This window comes from Pteropus alecto, unplaced genomic scaffold (genome assembly GCF_000325575.1).
Source record: "Pteropus alecto unplaced genomic scaffold, ASM32557v1 scaffold281, whole genome shotgun sequence".
NCBI classification, from domain to species: domain Eukaryota; kingdom Metazoa; phylum Chordata; class Mammalia; order Chiroptera; family Pteropodidae; genus Pteropus; species Pteropus alecto.
In genome coordinates, this window is record NW_006431909.1 from 395,238 (window position 1) to 404,219 (window position 8,982).

An 8,982-nucleotide genomic window follows, 5' to 3' on the forward strand; every position below is an offset into this window, starting at 1 on the left:
TTTTTTGGAAGAGTTTGAGGAGAATAGGTATTAAATCTTCTTTGAATGTTTGGTAGAATTCATTGGTGAAGCCATCTGGTCCTGGACTTTTACTTTTTGGTAGGTTTTTGATGATTGTTTCAATTTCCATTCTGCTGATCGGTCTATTTAGATTTTCCAATCTTCTTGATTCAGTCTAGAAAGATTGTATTTTTCCAAGTACTGGTCCGTTTCTTCTAGGTTGTTATATTTGGCATTATATACTTTTTCATAGGATTCTTGTATGATTCTTTGTATTTCTGCAATATCAGTCGTAATTTCCCCTCTTTCATCTGTGATTTCATTTATTTGTGTCCTTTCTCTTTTTTCTCTAGTGAGTCTAGCCAGGGGTTTGTCAATTTTATTAACCTTCTCAAAGAACCAGCTCTTTGTTGCATTTATTTTTTCTGTTGTTTTTTGTTTGTTTGCTTGTTTTCGGTTTCACTTATTTCTGCTCTGATTTTGATGATGTCTTTCATTCTGACTTTAGGCCTCATTTGTTCTTCCTTTTCTAGTTTTTTAAGATGAAGCATTAGGTTGTTTATTTGTGCTCGTTCTTGTTTTTGGAGGTAGACCTGTAATGATATGAACCCTCTTATGACTGCTTTTGCCGTGTCCCAAAAGTTTTGATATGTTATACTATCATTATCACTCGTATCTCTTGATCTTCCTTTTTTTTTCTTCTCTGACCCGGTTATTCTTCAGTAGCATGTTGTTTAATCCCCATGTATTTGTAGTTCTTCCTGCTTTCTTTCTGCAGTTGATCTCTAGTTTCAAAGCATTATGATCAGAGAATATGGTTGGTATGATTTCAACCCTCTTATATTTGTTGAGGCTATCTCTGTGTCCCAGTATGTGGTCAATTCTGTAGAGAATGTGCCATGTACTGTAGAGAAGAATGTATAAAAATGGGATGGAAGGCTCCGTAAATGTCAGTTATGTCTAGTTGGTCTAATGTGTCATTTAAAGATGTTATTTCCTTATTGATTTTCTGTTTGGATGATCTGTCTATATTCAACAGTAGGGTATTTAGATCCCCTAGTACAATAGTGTTTTGGTCTGTTTCTCCCTTTAGTTCTGTTAATAATTGCTTTATATATTTTTGAGCTCCCTAATTGGGAGCATAGATATTAATAATTGTTATGTCTTCTTGGTGCGTGATTCCCTTTATCATTCTGAAGTGTCCGTCAGTATCTTTCTTTACCTTTTTTATTTTGAAGTCTGTTTAGTCCGATATTAGTCCCACTTTTCTCTGAATGCCATTGGCTTGAAATATCATTTTCCACCCTTTCACTTAGAGTCTATATTTGTGTTTGGAGCTAAACTATGTCTCCTGGAGACTGCAAATGGTTGGGTTTGTTTTTTGATTCATTCTACAACTCTGTGCCTTTTTATTGGTGAGTTCAGTCCATTTACATTTAGGGTGATTATTGAAATATGAGGTCTTCTTATAGCCATTTTATCATTTGCTTTCTGGTTGCTCGATGTTTCCATTGCTTCCTTGTCCTTGTGTTTCTGGTTTGTTGTTGTTGTTGTTGTTGTTGTTGTTGTTGTTGTTGGCTTTTGTGGCTCTTGTTCTTCTTGTTTTATGTTACATACTTCAGCTCTGAATCTTTGGTGTGTGGTTACCATTACGAATGTAAAAGATAGTTACATATATACAGTCGTGAATTTTCTTCTGCGCATGCATTATCTCCATTCCCCTTTGCAAATTTAGATCTTTGAATCCTCTCCTTTTTAGTCATTATTGTCTCAATTTGTCCCTATGTATGCTGAACGTTCATTACTATCTTGTTATAACAATTCATTTCTTATTATTTAAGCTATAATGCCCTGTTCTTAGTAAGTGTTGTACTCCTCTGCTTCTATTTGCATGATAGTCACTTTACTCCTAATTATGTATTTTTGTTGTCCTTGTTATTTTGTTTTAGATGACCCCTTTCAGTATTTCTTGTAGAGCAAGTCTTGTATTGGAGAATTCCCTGAATTTTTGTATGTCTGGAAAGGTCTTTATTTCTCCTTCATATCTAAAGGAGAGCTTAGCTGGACACATTATTCTAAGCTAGTAGTTCCTTTCACTTAATAGCTTAAATATTTGATTCCATTCCTTTCTGGCTTCTAAGGTTTGTGCTGAGAAGTCCGATGATAATCTAATGAGTTTACCTTTATACGTTACCATCTTCTTCTCCCTGGCTTCCCTGAGAGTTCTTCGTCGTTGATTTTGATAACTTTAATGCAATGCATCTTGGTGAAGGCCTTTTGGGTTGAGATAATTGGGTGTTCTGTTGTCTTCTTGAATTCCAAGCTCCAGCTCATTCTTTAGATTTGGGAAATTCTCGTTAACTTTTTGTCTGAAATGCTTTCTAGATTTCTGTCTTCAATATCACTGATCCTTTTCTCCATTTGGTCAACTCTATTTCCCAAGTTTGCTGTTTCATTTTTCAACTAGTGCAGTGTGTTCTTCATCTCCAGAAGTTCTATTTGGTTCTTTTTGAGAGTTTCAATCTCCTTGCTTTGCTCATCTAGTTGTTTTTTCAATTCCTGAAATTGTTGATTTGAGTTGTTTTGGATCTCATTGGTCTGTAAGCTTATTTTCTGGAGATTTTTCTTGTCATCTTGGTTTTTCATGGTGCTTAATGGAGTATTTCTCCACCTGGGCATTAATGGAAGTGTATTATGCTGTTTTCCAGAAAGGTCTGTCTGTAGTCTGTTGCAAAGAAGGCGCTTTTCTTTTGGTTTCCTGTAGGTGGCATCTAAGCCTCTTGGATCCTTGCTTTATATGATGCCTTAAAGTACCGTGGTAGCTCTTATGTGCAGATCCCACGCTCAGACATGCTGGTGTTCAGTTTGGGTGTTTTTTATTGAGTTTTAGATGTTCAGCTTAGTGTTGTTTCAAGGGAAGAGATCTAGGAATGTCTCTCACTCCGCCGTGTTTTCAGTTAAAATGAGGCTCATAGCACTGGTCGCCCGCTGGAAATTGAAATGTAGCATACAGGTCTGGCTGATTTTACTGCGATTGGAAAGGCCACTCATAACGATGGCTGCCCCACTGTGAACTCTTTGTTCTGAATCACTGGGAGCTGACCTTGGCAGCAAGCCAATAATACCTGCCCTGAGCAGGTTGGGTGGGGCAGGGTCTCAGAGAGACAGTGGCTGTCAGACCAAAACAGCCTCAGTCTTGCTGGAAATTTGGTAACTGTTTTAAGTTCCCGCAGATGACCCAGATCACAACAAGACCAACTGCTGTCTGGGACTGGCCCACAAGTCCCCAATATCTGCTCAAGTTTGTGTTGGCAGTAGCAATCTGCCTGACCTTATCTCTGAGATGGGGCTCACAGGCTGGCTGCTGTAGCTGGGATCAGAAAAGCTGCTCATAACGAGGGCCACCCCGCTGTGAATACTTCCCTCTGAATCACTCAGCTCAGGGCTTGGCAGTCAACCATAAACACCTGTTCTGGGCAGTCTGCAGGTTAGGCTGGACAGGCTGATCCCCTCAGACCAGAGTCTCCTAATGACTCTGTAGGAGGGGTCTGCACAATCAAGCTGGCGTGGTCTGTAAGGGGGCCGGACTAAGGCACAATGGTGGCTGCCTTCCCATCCCTCTTTCTGACTCCAGGTAATGGAGACTTTTTCAGAATGAATCCGCGTGAACCTCAGACCCACCGCTGATGTCCCAGGTGAGTGTCCACAGGTCAGAAAACCTTTGTGTGAGTCCTTCAAAGGGACGTCTAGGGGCTCAGTCGCCTTCCATCTCACCCAGACGGCCCGAATCCCCTCTAGTTTCTATAGTTGGAATTATTAGAATCTCCTCTTCCCTGGGCTGGGACCCTGGACTGGGGAGCCCTCAAATGTGACCAGGACCCCCTCTCCTTCAGGAGAGCTTCTATTGCCCACAGGTGCGGGTCCAGGCCGATTTGGGACTTTGCCCCTCCTACCGGCTTCGGTGTGGCTCCTTTATATTATCATATGTAAGTGTTATGATCACCTGGACTTCTGGTGATTCTCCACATTGATTATTTTATAATTTGGTTGTAATTTCAATGCAGTCCTGGGAGGAGACCAACCCTGCCTTTACCTAGTCCGCCATCTTCCCCCTCTCTTCCGCTATTCTACCTTTCAGTTGAGCTAGCTGCTTCTGTGTGATAAGGCATCTGGTTAGACCAGTTAATTCTATGGGTATGAGCCCATTACTGCACTCTGTTTGCTGTGAAATGACTCCTTTGACCAGACTCAATGCCATAAAGAATTCCATGATGGCGAATAAGGTATTCTGTGAGTCTAATATCTAATGGTGCTGGCACAAGCATCATGGGCAGAAAAAGCAAGTCCTTTTCCAGAATATGTGTCTATTGTCATGAGGGTGAATTTCTACTCCTCCATTGAAGAGATCCAACATAACCAACCTGCCACCAAGTCATTGGTAGTTCCCCACAGAGAAAGTTCTCTGTCAGAGACTCTATGTTCGTCTCTACTGTTGTCAGATTAGGCACTTGTCAGTTGTGTTAACCAGGTCAGCCTTGGTAAGAAGTCCACATTGTTGAACCTATACGTAACCTCCATCTATGCTACCACTTTGTTCATGGGCTCTTTAAACAAGCACTGGATAGCTGGGGAAAGAGGCTGAATAACATCAACAGAATATTTACTTAATTATTAAGAATCTCTTCTGCAGTGGGTGCTCTTTGGTTTCAAGGATGGAACACACATACTTGAAAGCCCGTGCTCATCAGTGAGGTCAGTACATATACTTCTTCCCCAGAATTCCTCATCACCAATTTTCCAGTATTGTTTCTTCCAAGTCCCTGATCAACACTAGCATGAATCTGTCAATCTATGCAGATACATACATCTAGCTAGCTCTTATATGAGACAAATGAGAAAAACCAAATATATCACTCAACAGCCTACCCACTAAAAGGATTGTCTTTCATCACTGTCCTTCAGGGTCATCTCTAAATAAAGTTCTAATGCTATAGCTATCAACTTTCAGATAGTACCAGCATATCATTCAGACCCATCTGTGAACCAGCTCGAGTTTTTCCTTCCTCAATCAACCAGTTGTAAAGAACACTCCAGGTAATCATAAGCATGAATTGAGGGAGAGGAGTCAAAGCCATAGGAGTTTGTCATATGAGTCTGAGCCACCTGATCATACAATTTACTTGTACCTTTTGCACCTGCCCGTGCTCAATCTCTTATGTACCATTTTTATTTGATGATAGATTGCTGCTGATCATATCCTACCTTATGGCCAGATCGACCAGACAACACACAGCTTATGATGAGAAGCTCAGGATAAACAGCCATATGATGTCCCGCAGTTAGGGTTTTAGTTTCTACCCAGGCCCAGTAGCAAGACAAAAGCGGTTTTTCAAAAAGAGAATGACTATCTGCAAAGGAGGACATACACTTGCTCCAAAATTCTAGAGCTCTGCTTCATGATTCTCCTGTGGTGCTTTTTGGAACCTCACTACAGTATCCTTCTTTGCTGTAGACACTTCAGTAACTTTTGGATCTGCTGGATCATAAGGCCCACATGGTAGAAAGACTTGTACTGCAGCCTGAACTCTCTCTAGAGCCTTCTCTTGTTCTGATACCCACTTGAAACTTGCAGATTTAAATGTGACTCTGAAGTTGGGCTGAAGTAGCACATTCACATGTCATATATGTTGCCTCTAAAATTTAAAGAGACCTACCAACCTTTGTCCCTCTTTGTTCTGTGGAGGAAAAAAGGGATTCTATAGAAAGTAACCTTACAGGGTGATGTGATCTCTGTAGACTATTTTATAGTTAAATAGTCCAGAGGCAACACTGTGAAGATATACAGATAAAATAAAATTGATTCTGGTAGTTCTTCCAAATTGATATAGAGAAAAAGGCATCAACAGGTCAATAGCTGCATCCCATGTGTCTGAGGATACGTTCTTTCTTTCTTCTTTCCTTCCTTCCTTTCTTCCTTCCTTCCTTCCTTCCTTCCTTCCTTCCTTCCTTCCTTTCTTTCTTTGCTTTCTTCTTTTTTCTCTAGTAAAAATACTACATGTGGGGAAATTAGCTACAATTGGAACCACCATTTGGTTATGTTTGCAATAGTTCAGCCAAACTGGTGATATAAATGAAGATGTGATAGGTATCACTACCCCTGCTTCTTTCAAGTCTTCTATTACAGCATTAATTTTTGCAGTTTCTACAAGGAAGTAGTATTGCTTGTGATTTACTGTCTTTAATGGGAATGGAAGTTCCAGTGTTTCGACTTAGCCTTTCCTACAATTATGGCCCTCATTTAATGGGTGAGGATATAAAGGCTCATCAGTCCCATTGTCCAAATTGGGCAGCTCTGTAGTGCCATCCCACCCCAGGTCCACAGCTCCCCATAGTGCTGACTAAGGCCTTGTGAATGCATTGAAGCCCAACTTCTGCCCCAAACCAGTCCTGCTGCCTTCACCACCCAACAGATGTTGATCCCTTACTAGTACCTGATAAACTTCCTGCATGCAAATCTGTCAGAGTCTGCTTCCTTTGGAGTTTGAGTAATGAGTCCTGATATTTTCAGAGAAAGGAAAAGGTCAAAGTGCTCAACTCAATAGTTTAATTGTTAATGAAAAGTCTTATTTTTATTGGATTTACTTGCATTTGGTATGGAAAGATATCAGCCAAAATTTTTATTCTATTTTAGTATATTGATATAGTGTGTATAATTTTTCAATGATAAATCAGCTGATAAATTAGAAACTCTACCCCTTGGTGGTAAGACTGCATCTCATCAAGTTTATACTGCTGCAGAATATTGAGAAGCAATTCTTTTCAGGCCATAAGTCAGGCATAAATCTAACCATCTATTTCCATTGACTAATACTCCAAATTGCACAATTCTTTTCATTTTATGTTACATATCAGGCAAGACAATTTATGGAGATTTATTTATATTTAAATTTCACTTTATAGTCACAGGATCAAATATACTGCCAGGATTAGAAAAAGAAATTGTTAATCAGTTTACATTAAACTGATTAAACTGGAAAAGTTGTAAAGGAATTACAAGTGATGGAGATACAAGTATGACTAGAAAACATAGTGGAGTTATTAAATTGTTGGAAGAATTGTAGGAACAATTCTTTATTTGACAAAGCTTTGGCACTCAAAGAGATTCTTCTGAGATGCATCTGAAAATGCTGCAAGAATTGTTGAAAGGAAGCTCATCAAAGAGCTAAATTTTTGAAATAATATATTTTATTCAAAGATTGGAGCTATAATACTGAAATTTGTTGATTGTCATGAGGGACAATACTAAGTAGGTTAACTGAGAAAATGAGATACACATTTTTCTACTTGAAATATTATTTCATTTGGCAGGTATTGTCAAAGTTGCTGTTTAACAACAAAATTGGCACTTTTAACTGTTACTCTTGTCATTCTTAATGAATTGTCTTGAAGGTAGAGGGGGAAATTGTATGTTTCAAAGCATGGAACATATTCAAGGACTCCAAAGGAAATTATGACAAGCAAAACTTAAAGATAATCACCAACATTATTGCAATATATTGAAAAGAACAATGTTAAGATAGTTCAAGTAAAATAACAAATATTCTTTAAAATCCTGTCTGTTATATCTTATTTCTGTTTTAATTTTAATCATTACTTTCCAAAAGAGAATTTTAAACATTAAAGAAAAATTTTTAGATAAAAGACTCTTTTGCTTTTCAAAACATTTGCTCAATAATTCTGTCTTTTGACCTGCTGTCAAAAGAAGAGAACAAATATTATAATGAGTTTAGTTTGTATTGAAGAATGATTCATTTATATGGAAGAATGAATGAAAGGCATAAAGTATGTTATCATTTTGAATAATGTTAAAAAATAATATCCATGGATACATGAAAAATGTGTTGCCATTATTTCCACATAATTATTACACTTATGTCCACTTATTTGTGTGAACAAGGCTTTTCATCTTTGCACAAATAAAAAACCATTAATAATAGGTGGGTAAACAAAATATGGTATATTCATACAATGGAATATTATTCAACCTTAAGAATGAAATTCTGACACATACTTTAACATGTAAGACATTATAGTAATTGACATAAGCCAGATATAAAGGATAAATGGTGTATTATTCCATTTTATATAAGGTACTTACATAGAGTAGTCAAACTCATAGGGCCAGAAAGTAGAATGGTTGGGTGGTGTCAGGGAAAATGGCAGAATCAGAAATGCCAGGAATATGTCTCTCCACACAGACAACAATTATACTGGAAGAATCTGATGTAACTATTCTAGAACTCTGGAGTTTATTTGGAGGCTCATAGCATCCAGAGGAAGTCTTGGCTGGCAAATTGTGAATTTTTGTCAATTTCAGCTGTTAATGTGGTAGCAACTACCCATCCACGACCCCCCAGCCCCATGGCAGGGAGCCAAACCAACACTCCTAGAGAGACTTGATGGAGCCAAAGTGGCCAATAAGGACTTTGTCCTCCAAATATTGGAAATCTGTGTTCTCACAGCAGATTGCTGCTTCAGATTATGAAAGTGCAGGCACAAAAGCAGGTCATCATTGTTGTAGCTCCACCAGTTAAAGTGGCTGCTAAGAGATTTAATGAGACAGTGCCTATTGCGTTTTGTTTTGTTTTCCTTTTATTTTTCCCATTTTCTCCTTTTGTGAGCTAGCCATTTAAAGAATGGGATACTTAAAATCAAAACAATACCTGAGAAAATTTAGAAAGTCACCACACATGCCCAGAGTAAAAAATAAGCTCAGAAAAGATCTGAGAAGACCTTAAGTTTACACCTCAGTCTGATTCTTGGCACAGAGATACCCTGCAACAATCAAAAGAACAACAAACCGTCTACGGCCATGCTACCCTGAACAAGCTCCATCCCGTCTGATCTCAGAAGCTAAGCAGGGTTGGTCCTGGTTAGTACTCGGGTGGGAGACCACCCAGGAACGAAGTGCTATAGGCATAA